Genomic DNA, 15,712 nt, shown 5'->3' on the forward strand with positions numbered 1-15,712 from the left:
GATGTGTATGTTAGGGTTTGTTAGTGTTTAGCAATGTCAGAGTTCTGAGACAAGTTAGTAATGGTAGTATTTCAGTGTTCTGAGTGTTTATGTGATTTGTCACTAGTGAAGAAACAAATGAAGCTAGGCGATTAAGATACCATAATATGTAACCAGTGAACATGTTTTTGTTTGTATTTTTGTCATGAGGATTTTGTATGTAAAAGCGACACATTTTTATTCTTTCTAACACATAAGCCTCTGGCTATTTTTCTTGAGATTGTATGCCTGTTGAAGCGAAGTGAAGTAAATCTAACCAAAACTATCTATTCTATAAGGGGAGGTGAATCTGATGGAGAATTGTAAATTAATGTACTAATTTGTTCTGTGGGTCTCTGTATAGGCCGCTGCATGACTGTGGAAGTTGTTTTTCAATTTTTTACCAGCAATCTCCATATACTTTGCCCTGTAATAATGACCACTTGTAAGTATGACGAAGTTGATAGCATGGAGATCCTCAGGAAAGAGAAGGCTAAAGCAAGCTTCCCCACAGCTACAGATGTATAGATCTGTCTGTATCCAGCCAATGTTAGTTTTAATGTATTAAATATTTTCAATTCCCTATTTGTCCCTTCATTTTAAGAAACCATGGAAATTCACATTTATTTTCACATACAGTGCTACCTAACATGTGTATGTCATACATATATTTCCCTAAAATATGTATCTTTATAAATATATTTACCTGATATTCTACAAATAGCAATTCACCACACTGTCTACAGTGATCAAAATCATTCTTCAGTCAACAAAAGTGGCAGAAACTCACCTGTCATTACAGGCAGAAATCAAGATACCATCCCCAATTGCATGGTGGTTGCCTACCACCACCTCACATGCCTTACCATCATATGTAGCTATGAAAATTCCAGGTAGCAGGATGACAGAAACAACAATGTCACAAGCTGCTTGAAGTCATTGCCCTCCCACTCCAGAATAATGAGGCAAGATGCAGGTGATGGGTATAAATAGGGCCATACTTTATTAAATCAACATGCCATAATTTATGGCTTAGAAACCAGGGGCCTGCAGTAGTACAGGATCAGGTTTGGTGCTGAAGGTCTCACAGGATCCCCTCACCAACCTATTCAGGCAGGTCCCACGCCCCGTTGTCATACTGTCCCTAAGAAAGCATGACCGCGGCTGGTGAAATATCAACCCCCCCCGGGCATGCGAGCCCCCAGTCTTTGGTGGCCCTCAGCCAAGGGAGGGCCCCAGCAGGTCTTTCCTCCCAGCACTGTAACCTCATGATCTGCAGTGCTGAAAATTCAGACCTACTATGCACTGCTTGAACTCCATGGTCTCATTGATTCAGTTTCCTTCCACACTGCCTGCCACAGAAATGGCAAGCTTGCTATGCTCCATTCCTCCCATCCAGCCAAAACTTTTGGCATGCAGGCCCCTACAAAGATCCCTCAAGAAAATCTCTAAACCAGCCTCAGATAAATTAACCCCATCACCTCTATAAAGCTCTGGTCGGTCCAATCGGATCTGGCGATGTTCTATTACTGGACCTAAGCCATTAACCGTTGCTCTGCAAACTTCCTTATTGATTTTCCTACATCTTCTATTTATGCAACTAGCATTTCAATTGGCTCTCCAACCATGCCAAGGAATAATTGTGGACCAAAGTATTATTGAAAACAGAAACTTTGCCTTCCAGCTCCTCAATTCAGCGAGAATGTCCAACACAAGGGACTTGCCACTTATCTTGGCCAAGTCATTACCCCCCAGATGAACCAACAAACACGTCTTGGGGTACACCAGCTGCCGGTGTGTCTGACATGCCAGAAAAATTGGGCCAAAGCATACCCCTCCAACCAAGCCATTTCAAGCTCGCTGCTGGTTGCAGCCCCAAATCTTGGCCCCATGCCATCCTGGCAGCATAATCTGCCACCCAATGAATGCAACTGTGACCCAGCGACAGGATCCTCAATTGCCGTTTGGTTCACTCTGCATCTGAAAGGAAGAGACAAAGAGCCCGGCAGGGGCCTACAGTTGTGGCAAGTCCCGCACGTAAAGTTTGTATCTATGGGAGGACCATCTCCCCAACTTCCTGATCTCCTCTGGGCGATATCCTAGCATGGCAGCAGGAGACACTGCCCCAATGCAAAATGAGTGGGTTCCAAAGCGCCATCCAGCCAAACCCACTTGTTCCAAAGCAGCTCCAGTTATCTTCCAAAATTTGTATTTTGTCAATGGGGTGCCATCAAAATAAGTAGCCCTGATTTCCCCCCCTTTTCTTAAGGTAATCCTCTAGGCTCTAACTGGGCACATTTCTAAAATGGAGCAAGTCCCTAGTGAGATAAAGGCTCCTTTCCCTAACTGATCTGTTTTAGATTTCTGGATATGCAATTTTAACGTGTCTTTGCCCATTGTGACATCTGGAAGTTATAACACCATTCCTGATGTGTCATGCTTGCCGGCTGCCACAACCTCACTAATACGAAATGCTCCAAAAATGTCAAAAGTGCTGCTACCCGAAAGAGGGAAGCCTCATACCTATCACTACAAATGCTGCCCCATGAGTCACCAAACCTCATCAGTATGGCTGGAGAAAAATGGGACATATCATCAGACGTTCTAATTCTTTCCTGATTCCATCCTTCAATCATAGAATCAGCTACTCCAAGGGCCTTAGCCTGGAATGCCAACACTGACATCTTGCCCTGAATAGAGCTAGGTGCCATGCCCTTTTGAAAAAGAAAAACGTGGAATTGTTGTAGGTGATCAACTGATATGGGCCACACCTGCTTGTGAACTCTAAATTGTCTAAACTCTTCACAAACTGCAAAGTGCCTGTTTTGCCTCCTGCCTTCATTCTGCCATACCTCTTGTGGGAGGACTTCTGACCACCTGCAAGCTCCTGGAGCCAATGTCCTGAACCACTCCATCTCTTGATGGGGCAGGACCTCAGCTATATTGTTGTCTTGTGCCTTGCATGCAATACTATATTAAATTGTAAGGTGCATAATACAAGCACCCTCACAAGCCTCATGACCCATTCAGATCTAGATGACATGTTATTAATGACATGCACTGCTGCCATATTATCAAACCAGAATCTGACTACTGAATTGGCCCATTCCTCAGCCCATAACCAAGTGGTGCCGAGAATAGGAAAAAAAGTGCTAGGAATGTCAAATCCGTGGTCAGGCCTGACCTTTTCCACTCCTCAGGCCAAGACCCTGGACACCAGCAACCCCCGGAAATAGATGCCAAAACCTAATGACCCTCCAGCGTTTGCTTGGTCTTCAAATTCATTCTGGAGGCTTAATTCAGTTCTCCAGAATGGAACTCCGTTAAAATTGTCCAAAAATTGTTGGCATGTTGTCAAATCTTGTCTCATATCTGCTGTAATCCTAGTTCTATTGAACGGTTTGAGGAGACCCTACATCTAAGTTCCCATTCCAAAATGGAGCTAAAGCACTCAAACTCTGCACAGGTTGCTGAGCAACCCATGGCTAATTATCCATGTAAACGGCACCCTCAAAGGAAAAACCTAACAACTCAAAATCCTCTGGGTGAACTGGCAGCAGATGAAAAGCCGATTTTATATCAGCCTTGGCCTTCTCTGCCTCTATGCCATATGCCCTAATCACAAGCACTGCCTTATCAAACGACATACAATGCACAGTGCAAAGCTCCTGTGGCATGCCATCATTGACAGAGTCACTTTCTTCATGAGAGTGGTGATATATGAGCCTGAATTCAACTGGGGCCTTTTTAGGTACAAGCTGCAAAGGAGACACCTGGAGATGCGGGGCCAGTGGCTGAACAAACAGACCTAACACTCTGCCCTCTTGGACCTCCTCCTCAATTTTTTGTCTATTTCCTCCATACCTTGAACAGACTTCAAATTTTTGACAAACGTTTACTTCATTATGAACTGATATTCTTAATTAATTCTGAAGTTTAGAATCAGTTGACTAGATCCTGTTCTTTTATTATGCTACACTAGAGAAACTAACAAAGGAGGCCTAGGATAGTATTTTTTAAAAAAGGTGAATTGCCCAAAGTTAAGATATCATCATGTACTTTATCTGAATCATGCAACTCCATACACAACTGATAATATCTACAGTGATGTTATCTGTAGATAATCTCTAGAGCAATTCACCCTCAGAGGTTACACCGGCATACTACATAAGAGTCCATATAATAAATGTCTCTGATATTGTCCATATAATAAATGTCTCTGATGTATCTAGTTTCAGGCTCAGCCCCTGATATAAAAGTATTCCTTTATTTTAATTTATCTATTTATCAATAAATAAATACAGCTGGGAAAAGCCCCAGTCTGAAACCCTTGAGAAAGTTTTCCAGACAATCCTAAACTAATTGGTTCAGTTATTCAGTTTGATATAAAACAGATTTCTAAAATGGGACATTGCAAACATAGTGCAGGAGTACCAGCCATGTGCTCTAGATGTTTGTTAGCTCCACATAAACCACACTGTTGTATACTTTATATTAGCCCTATTCAGTCAGGCTGTAAAATGTATGACGCACATCTCCACTGAGGAGAGTTTAGTAGTCCCACTCCTCCATCATCTCTTTAATGACAGATTAATCTCTTCTTCTCCTTCTCCTTCTTCTCCTCATTTCCCCCCCCCCCGATGTGGAGTGGCTACCAAGTAACAGCAACTCCCCCTCTTCAGGTTGTCATGTTTCAATAATTAAAGAGATAACAGAAGGTGACAGCTAACACATTTACCTGAACATGTCTGAGGTCCACACGCTTTAAAGCATGTACAATATGGCTGAATACAGCTTTTCTAAAAAGACAAATCTTCATGAAAAAAATTCCTGTTCTCAACTTATACAGGCTGTCTTGACACACTGAGACAGGCTGATAAGAAATCATTGACCTGTGTGAGAGGGCTTACCTCAAGCACAAGAACACATTGAGTGGGACTTGTTTCTTGGTTGGGGTTCCTGCATATTTACAAATTTCTCCTAGTAAAACTAGTGTATTTTCAGTCTGTAGAGCTATGTGTACACATACACATACCAACCAGAGGGCAGCTGACTGATTGCAAAGATAAAAACAATCCATCCAATGCTAAAATCCACAAATCAAGGCAGCAGCTATAGTAGATTTATACAATTTTATGATTTGCACATCAGTTTATTTCACAAGGGTCAAGACAGAGCAAATATCTCATCACCTTGATGGGAAGGAGAAAATGTTGTTGTTGCTCATTCTAATTTAGAGATTGGCATCTTTAGTCTATGAGTGCACTTTCACCCTGTAAAAAACATATGCCCATGAGGCAGGGGTGGGAAAAGTGTGACCATGGGTCACATATAGAGATGGACATGAATCAGAAAAATTGGGATTCATTTTGATTTGTGATTCATAACAAGGTTGACAAATCATGAATTTATGATTTTTTTCCCCCTGATAAATCAATGAATTGGTTCAATTAATTTTTAATTTAAAACCCTGTAACCCACCTCCAAGAATCTAGAGACATTAAATGCATAGGGAAACCTCCCCCAACTCTCTGCTGCAAGTCCTGCAAGTTTGGTGAAGAATTCAAAACTTGATCAGGTGTAAGTTTAATGGGTCTTAATAACTATAATTGCATCCCATCAAGTCATTTTTAGCTCACAGTCACCCGTTCCAGGGTTTCTAGGCACACAATGCTCAGCTTACACCCTTCTGCTGGGGCATCATAGGACTTACAGGAGCATTGAACTTCCAAGCCATACCTGAGTTATCTAGGCAGTTCACTGTCTTGTAAATATGCTTTAAAGTTCAGACAGAGAAAGGAAGGCAAATTCAGAGAATGGTTAGGGTGCACATTGCCTGAAGCGAAAAAAAGTGAGGAAGTCTGAAGTTTACATATTGATTTGAAATAGTAACTCATGAAATGTTTATCTGTAGAATTCCAACACCTTCTTTAAAACTTGAAAGACTATGTGGGTCACAGGGTTGGGTTTTTCCCCCTCCCTGCTCTGATAACAGAACAGAACGGCACATCCATTACTGCTCTGGTGCATGACACTAACGCTCAAACTGCCAGCTTTTATCTCCAAAATAAACAAGCAACACTTACCTATTTTACTATCCACCTTTATAGTTGGTTGACATTACTGTGACTGTAAGCATTTTTATTTTTATTTAGGTTCTGCTGATTGCAAAACAAATAAATTACACAGGAGAAGTCCTTCAGGCTGCCGCTTTTTTATTTCTCCTCTTCTCTTCATAATTTTGCATAATTTCTGTTTCCCGTCTAATGTCAATATTTCTTTTTAAAGATGTGTTCCCTTTAAAAGCTGTGGCCTTGGTCTTAGATGCAGTTCTGCAGAAAGCATGAATAAGACTGCTTTCAAGGTTGCCTTTAAAGGTTTTGTGAGCACCTTTTGAAAAGATGTAATGGTGTGTACTTGATTTGCAGTAGCTGCTTAATGATCACTTAAAAATAATGATTATTTAAAAGAGTTGGAAATAAGAAACCAAACTAAAGAAAAGCAATGCATTATATGTTAGTGCACAGCCTGATGAAGAGTAATATACATTGAAAGCTAGCATTTTAAAAAAATCTTTATTGGTCTAATAAAGATTATTAGACCAATGCTTTTATATGAGTAAGGACCACATGGCATTGCTTGTTTTTTCTTGAAAACCTTCTTAGGGTTGTCATAAGTTGGAAGCTACTTGACAGCACATAACAATGGCTTGTTAATTATTTACATATATGTGGAGCTCCTGCTGCAGAAGCCAAACCAATCTGACAAGGTGCTGGATGTATAAAATCAGGCAGATGATTAACAGATGTGGTGGTGGCTTCTGCAGTTGTGGTCTATTGCAGCTAATTGCTGAACAAGACAGTAACCAAAACATTGAAGTGTAGCCACCATCAACCTAGGACATACTAGTGGAGTAATAAACTTATACTACTTCACAGACATAGCCTTCTACAGCAATGGACAGAGTTTAGGAAAGTTACTTTTTTAGATAAAGCTCTGAGAAACCCTCAGCCAGCATAGGTTCTAGGACTTATGCTTTAAAAAGTAACTTTTCCAAACTTCAGCAATGGTTTGGCCTGACATTCATTTAAAACTGAATGCTTATAAGTTTCAAGTAAAACTTCACAGATGTAGAATTGACTGCATAGCCTTGTGCATGCATCTATATCAGTGGTTCTCAACCTTGGGTCCCCAGATGTTCTTGGACTACACCTCCCAGAAATCTTAGCCAGTACAACTAGTGGTAAAGACATCTGGGAGTTTTAGTCCAAGAATTTCTGGAAACCCAAGGTTCGGAACCACTGATTTATATGATCTAGAACTGATCTTGCTAAAATCAAAGTTGCTGCACACCAATCAAGGTATTTTCTATAATAATGCCTAAGAAAAATAACAAGAAGTGAACAAATAGTGAGTGTCCCCACTAGAACAGAGTCAATAATTAATTCTACATGACAACATTCACATTACAGACTATCAATTTCATTGTTAGAAAAGCAAGCATGGCTGAATTTGAAAGAACAGTACTTTAAATGAAGAATGAGCTAGTTCCCCCAGGACTCTCAGAAAAACTACTGTCCTTGTAAGTCAGAAGAATATAATTTATATTTACAATTTGTTTTACATTATCATCTGAATATAACTGGTTTGAGAAAATTAAAAGGCACTCAGCCAAACAGAGTTTTCTTTGATAATAAGCTGAAAGAAAGAGAATTGATTTCCCCACCTTCATAGACAAAGCCTCTTAGAGATTTGTCATCTAATAAATTAGGGAGCTCAATCATGTCTCACATTCCAACTTGTCATCTAAGAGCAGGATTCGGATGAAAAGAACTTTGGAAGAGCTGCATTTTCATCTTAATGAAAAATAGTGTGAACTTTTGCAGATCTTCCTTTGAGTTTCACTCAAAAATCCCATCAACAGCTTTTGTGTTTACAATTTAATAGTTTAAGAATACCAAAATAAGCTCAGGAAGGAGCTTATTTTGGTATTATTTTTAGGAGAAGGAAGAATGACAAGAAATTCAGACTAAGATATCGTAATAACATTGGTCTCCAAAGGCATCAAAGATGGATTGCTTCTGAAATTAAGCGCTCCTAAATCCTATTGATTCCAATTACAGGGATTTATCTTTATTTTACATATCCATAGACTATTTAATTTTGTTCCATTTCTTATCCTAAATAGAAATGTTGAAATAATGGCTAGAATCCTGTTGCACAACCTTGCACCATACATCACTGATGATGTACTCAGCCGCACAAAGTATCTGATCCCCTCCCCAGGTTCTGGGGCTCCCTAGGAATCGCTTTTATCTTTGGGAAGTCTTTGGGAACCCCTCGGATGTCCCAAAATCTGTAATGTCACAACATTGACAGCATCAGTTCCAACAATGGGATTAGTAATGGCAGCAATGATTTTTAAGGTATTTAAGTGCTCCTTCCTTGTCCCACAGCCAAAATGAAATAATATAATAGGTGTAGAATTATATCACAGGTAAGAACCTATGTTTCATGGGCTTTAGTGGGAAAATTGTTCATGTAGTAGGATTTCTACACTCAATGGGGTTTAAAAATGCTAAACCTTTGCTAGATCATGCTCCTAGTCTTTATGATTTGATCTTAAAGTTTTAAGTAAAAAAAAATATCCATTATTAAGTTCTGTTCTTCGGGACACCAATGGAAAGTATCATGAAATAGAACAAAACTTCCTGGGTTGCCAGGATGCAACATGTTTCCATACTTTGTCTACCTAACAGTGTTATTGTGAGAATAAATAGGTGATGATGAGAGCCACATATGCTGCCTTGAACTCATCAGAAATAAAAAAGAAAAAAAGAGAAAAAAATACAAACAGAAGAAATGTTTGTAACTTATACATGAGCAATGACCAAAGCCCTTTAGGTTTTACACTGGAACAATGTAATTGGTGTAACTTTTATTGGTGACTTGACATAAATTTAGAATTATTTAGGAATTTGCTGTTATGCACAGAGTCTCACATTTCAGCACGCAACAGGAAATGAGATTTACACCAATTATTTTACACCGGTGAATGTAATTAATAGGATTTTGTCAAATAAAAAAAATGCTGCTTTGTTTAGTAATGTGCAATAGAGTAAGCCCATTGAATCAGTAGGGATTTGATGAGTCAGGTCTTCCATATGTTCCATTGATTGAAATGGGCCTACTCTAATTGCATCTTACAACTATGAAGGAGCTAACTCACCCATCTTCACTGTTTCAATAATCCTACTCTAGTTCACCTTACTATGCCAAGCAACAAGATTTTAGCTACTGTTGTCAGACTGAATTAAATTTATTTATTACGGTCAGTTGACCAGCTCATAAAACATATTTATGGCTAAAATATACAAAATGCAGTTTAGTTGTCAGACTAGAGAGTGTGCAGATAGAATAGAATGGTGAGACAGTCTTTATCAAGAAGCATACATTTTTCTGAAACTAACTATATCTCTCTTCAATTGTTATCTAATTTTCTATATTTACCACAGAAGTTTAGCCCAATCACCCCCACATATGATTCCATCACCATGAATTAGCAGAGCTCCTCTGCAGTGAACACAACTGTATGAGTTGGGACATTGAGTTTCCAGTATCCCATGTTGTGTGGAGAGCCCTCATGGGTAGGAGAGTTTCGCCCTCTTCAGAAACAGTAAGAAAGGAAGGAAATTGGATGCTTGGGTTTGGTGAGGTTGAGTGCTCCTCTAATTCAGAGGTCCCCAACCCCCGGTCCATGGGCCAGTGCCGGTCCATGGCCTGAGCCAGACCAGGCCACAGAGACAGACCTCCCCCCAGCCCCGCACGCACTGCCCCTACACAGCCTGCCTGTGCATGCCTGTGCCCACATCAGCGCTCCCCCACCCCTTCACACATGCACAAGAGTGCCCCCTGAGTGCCATGCTGTCCTTTGCACATGCACATGAGCATGTGTGCACCCACACAAACACTGTGCCACCCTTTGTGCATGTGCATGAGTGCACCCACACCCGCACACATGTGCCACACTCCTTTGTGCATGCGTGTGAGCACGGGGGGTGCCCCACCTTCCCCAGCCAGTCCATGGGGCTAAAAAGTTTGGGGACCACTGCTCTAGTTGATCCTTGAAGCCATTCAAACAAGTAATGACTGGACAACTCTAATTCAGGCATACTCCCCTCAGAAGTCATGGACTACAGAATTTTAACACTGTGCACTGATGTCTTAACAAGTGGATTTTCTATATTAATAAAACCTTGTTGATTTATGCTACCTATTTACCAGTAGATGCTGTAGGCTTATGCTAGCTCAGTCTGTCTTTAAAATGAAGTGGAGCCATGACTTACTTTTGTCAGGCTATTCTATACAAGTTAAGCCATGTGAAGAAATTTCTCCCTTCACTATGATGTATAAAAGTAAACCAGCTAAAAATAAATGTTTCTCCTCACTTCAATGAATTTCTTAGCTTTAGCTCACTTAACTTTCCCCGAAGACTATTTACTGTGACATTCTTAAAACACTCCTTGCTGGGTGTTCCTTACATCATTTGATGTCATCACAAATCTGTCACTGCTGAGCAGAAGATTGCTGCTGTGAAGGACAGAGTGAAAGTACTAACAGGTGTGGAGCATCATGCAACCAGTATTAAGGAGGGATAGAATTCAGAGAATGAGCTAGAAGAGTAATTGCAAAACAGTTTGAAAAGTGGTGTTCAGGCAGGTTCTTCCTAGCACTTGAGATGCCTGCTGATCTAAAATATTTTATGGTGTCTCTGACAAGCAGCTTTCTTTGCTGCTTCTCAGACAATGCAATCAGTACTTGGTTGCAATACTCATTAATCTTTCCAGCGAAATGCTTTTCTTACTTCCAGATAGATGGTTTACAAAACAAAGAAAAGATGACAGGTATTGCTGTTCCTATTGAATTCTTCATTAAGTGAACATGTTTATTAAGAAGTAGTAGTAAAGAGAAAATCCTTTATTGAATTTCACTTTTTGATCACATGGAGAGAACGATCAATGATTTAGCCAAAATCACCAACAATTGACAGTAAATAAGAGCTCTGCTGAGAGATAAATCATTCTATAATTTTCTAAGCTCTTTGAGGGGGAAAACTAGAATGTCAGAAAAATAGCACCTGTTCCTTGTTTAGTTGGTGACAACTTTGGAATCCTAAATTACCCTCTACTGAAATCGCCTGAAATTTTTGTAATGACACCGTTTTGGATCTGATTCTTAAATGATAAAGAGGCATACAAACACCTAAGAAAGTTGTCATCAGCAACTATTTTAACATACTAAAATAAAATAATTATGCTCTGACATCTCAATTCCAATGCGCTTAGAAGGTCTTGGGGACAAAAACCTGGCCCTCAACCCTCCTAGAATTACCACAGTTTAGCCCAAACCCCACTGCACTACTGATTGCACAATTCCAGAGATAGTGCCGTGAGGGAATCCAATGGTAGTTTTGTTGTGCATGCATTGGTAAAACAGATTGTGCAAATACTCTCACAAGAGGTTGCACAACCATTTGTATAAATGCAAAGTTTTACGTATACAGCTGTTTGCACAACAGGAAACTATAGCGCAATCTCACTCAGAGATTGTTTTTGTTTGCTTATTGTATATTAGATTTAGGCAGATGGTCATAGTCACATCCTCCAAAGCATCCATTAAACTTTCAGACCTGCTAAATGTTTTCTTACAGTTTCAAGGTCCTATGTTCACTTTCAGAATGGTATGGCTTCATCAAAATATCAGCTAGCTTTGGCCAGGCAGAATTTAAGTATCGTCCTGGCAGCAATCTAATTACATGGGTTCTGTTTTAATCCAGCTAACAGATGCCATTTTATGTCAGCAAGAGACATTCACACTTCCTGTGGCCTATTTACTCTTTACAACTGTCATGTTGCCAGTGGGCAAGAGAGACATTAGTTGAGCTTTGATTGTAAGGCCAATGAAACCTAGATTTCTCCCCTGCTCAAGTATGAAATTGATTCAACTGGCATCTTTTGCAATGCATAGTGCTGGACTAAAATATTGTTACTATTGAATGCCCTTAATGCAGAGGACCGTTGCAATGGTTTACATTAAAAGTAGCCTGGTATTGATTATGAAATTAATCATATAATATATGCTACTGTGTATTCCAAAGGCATAGGAAAATACAATTAAGGCTTCCTTTGTAATAACAACATATCAAATTACAGCACTATGAGAGGCCAGTATTTGCAAGGAGAGTTGGGCACAGAGTCTCGCAGCTACTATTTGGACAGCAGCTCCACATTGTTGTTTAGCAGAAAACAGGATGTTGATTTGGTTCAATTTGCTCAGCCATCTCTCCAAAAACACTAGCCAAAATCAAACAATGGCCTTTAGATATATTTCCGCACGGTGTCAGCTTTGCTTTTGTGCGGGGCAGTTGGTCAAACCAGAATTTTGTGGAGATAATTATTCATTATGCTACAGAGCAATAGGAACTGTTCTACATTGCCTTCAGTGGTGCGCTATCCCTTATATATTATGTTGTCTAATGCATCGCTCCACTGTTCTCCCAAGCTTGGTAAATGTGAAGTTCTCCAATGCATGTTAAATTAAGATTAAAGTTTAAAATTTCCTAGTTGTAGCTGCAAATATTCATAAGGTAGCTGCTCATTATTAATAAGTATTAGGTATGGAACTCCATTGTAAAGTTTGAGTTTTGCCCATCAAATGGACAAAGGACTCATGTTGTTATTTGTGGAAAATGTATGTTGAATGGTGAAATCAGTCTTGGGGTTTGCATGATGATTTTGCATTCTTCCTATGCTTTATTTGCTGGTTTCTATTTACTTGGGTGATAAGTATCAATATTATTTATTTATAGAGTAGACTTCAGTCTAGATGGGCAGGGTATAAATAAAGAAATAAAGGAAGAAAAAAAGAAAGAAAGAAAGAAAGAAATAATGTTAGTTTAATGTTAACACATTTCAATATAAAGGGCTAGAAATTTAGACTTTGAGTTAAACCTGAGTTAAGATAAATGAATTGATTGCTCCTGGTTTCTTCCACCTTGATTTTTGTTTAATTAAATTCTTTCCTTTTCAGTTTTAGAGAAATTTATGCATGTCCATACATTCTTATGACGAAATGAAAATTCACCCACACCAGTCTCCAGAATATTAATTATTATTTAATGTCAATTCCTTCTTCTGCCATAACCCTTTCACCTTCATATGGTATCTTGGGTCAGGCTGTAAGATGACAGGGTCACATAGTGGTCATATCTTTATGCCAGGAGCTTAACTTTTCTGCAATAATATTTTAATTATGGCTTTCAACTTTTGTGTGGTTTGTTCTTTGCTCAATATTGGTGTTCTTGTTCAGAGTCAATGGAATGTTGGGAAAGGAAGGTAGCAGAAGAGATACATAGATATAAAATGATGGAAAGATACATCTCATTTCCTGGACAGGTTATTTCCTGGTTCACGATGAGAGGCTAAATGCTCCTAGCAGCAGAAATCCGAACCGATGATACCACTCTGATGGCAGAAAGTGAGGAGGAATTAAAGAATCTCTTCATGAGTGTGAAAGAGGAGAGCACAAAAACTGGTCTGAAGCTCAACATCCAAAAAACTAAGATCATGGCCACTGGTCCCATCACCTCCCGGCAAATAGAAGGGGAAGATATGGAGGCAGTGACAGATTTTAGCTTCTTGAGCTCCATGGTCACTGCAGATGGTGACAGCAGCCATGAAATTAAAAGACACCTGCTTCTTTGGAGGAAAGCGATGACAAACCTAGATAGCATCTTAAAAAGCAGAGACATCACCTTGCTGACAAAGGTCCACATAGTCAAAGCTATGGTTTTTCAAGTAGCGATGTATGGAAGTGAGAGCTGGACCATAAAGAAAGCTGACCACTGAAGAATTGATGCCTTTGAATTGTGGTGCTGGAGGAGCCTCTTGAGAGTTCCCTGGACTGCAAGGAGAACAAACCTATCCATTCTGAAGCATATCAACCCTGAATGCTCACTGGAAGGACAGATCCTGAAGCTGAGGATCCAATACTTTGGCTATCTGATGGGAAGAGAAGACTCCCTGGAAAACACCCTGATGTTGGGAAAGTGTGAAGGCAAGAAGGGGATGACAGAGGACAAGACGGTTGGACAGTGTCATTGAAGCTACCAACATGAATTTGACCAAACCACAGGAGGCAGTGGAAGACTGGAGGGCCTGGCGTGCTTTGGTCCATGGGTTCACAAAGAGTCAGAAACCACTTAATGACTAAAAAATAACAACGAGGAGTGGTGGGATACCCTTGTAGTCCATCGTATTCCAACAGAACAACAACAAATAGCAACAAATAGAAACATTCCTGGTGTGTATTTTTCCCTTTGAATTTGTTATTATAGGCGAAACACTTAAAGAACACTCCTGCTAATGCAAATTACCAAATGAAGTTCATTACCAACAGATGACAGTGCGTCAGAGGCTAAGACAGGACATATGTGGGCCATACTGGCCATAGTCTGAGCAGGGGAGAGGCTCATTTCAGACTGACTGGGCAATGCACACTCCCTGTGCTTGAACTATCTAGGGGCCATCTGTGAACATGGTGTATAATGGCTTTGCAGTAAGGTTCACACTAAGTATTGCAGCTCCTCAAGTCCTAAATGAGCCTTTTGCATGATGCCAATTCTGCACTCTTCTCCAGAGAGTTTAGAAGTTGCTGAAACAGAGTGTCAAAACAGACATTACAATAAAACCATCATTAGAAGTGGAGCTTCCTCAAGATAATAAATTTGTTTGTTTATATCCTAGCATGAGGTTTCTCAGTGCCACATGTTGCAAATTAGCTTGCATTTGCATTGGGGATTGATCACCAACAGATACATAAAAGACTTTATTTGCAAGTCAATTTATGCAGATATTATAGCTTCAAAGTATTGCATCTATGAAGAAGTGAAGCCATGTTGTGAAGCAAAGAGAAGTAATTATATCTCAGGGTACTGGAAGTAAGGTGTCACACTATCTAGTGTCACCAGGCCAGTGTGACTGAATTCCCTGAGATTCCAGGCTCAAAACAGTGACTGAATAGGGGTGGTGAAAGTGATGTGTGTCTTTGGATAACACAGAGGTGGGGAAGGAAAAATGGTTCTGAGCCATCTGATTGTGAAAATGGGCCAAAGGGGGAATTCAGGTAAGGCATGGCTCACTAGGAAATTTGGCAACCAAGAACACAGACTGGGAGAAGAACCACCTTGAAGCAGGCAATGCACATGGGCAAAATGTACTTAGTAAAGCTTGTCATCTTTTGCACTATGATTCACAGTCTCCAGGCTTTACATAAAGGACAAACAAGTCTATGAGGATTTTTTTCCCAAGTCCTGTGACTCGTGCAATAAGGCTTGGAAGTTGTGCTACAGGTGGTCCACTGCCTGCCTTGCCCCAAATGGCATGACCAGCTGAAGTGCATGCACCCACCAGATCTCTCCTCAGTCTCCTCCACTCGTTCCTGACTTTTTGGTATATCTATGTGATACAATAGCAACACATGTTCAAGCAGCTGGCTAAAGAGCACTTTCCTGTGGGACCTGCTTTGGGGAGCTATAACTCAGATGCCCCAAATCCAGTCTTCACCAAACATGGAGGGGGTGAGGAGGAGAGGCAACCAAAGACTCACTGTGAGTTTAACATCTCTTTCTCATGCA

The sequence above is a fragment of the Pogona vitticeps genome, chromosome 2, assembly GCF_051106095.1.
Source record: "Pogona vitticeps strain Pit_001003342236 chromosome 2, PviZW2.1, whole genome shotgun sequence".
Lineage (NCBI taxonomy): Eukaryota > Metazoa > Chordata > Lepidosauria > Squamata > Agamidae > Pogona > Pogona vitticeps.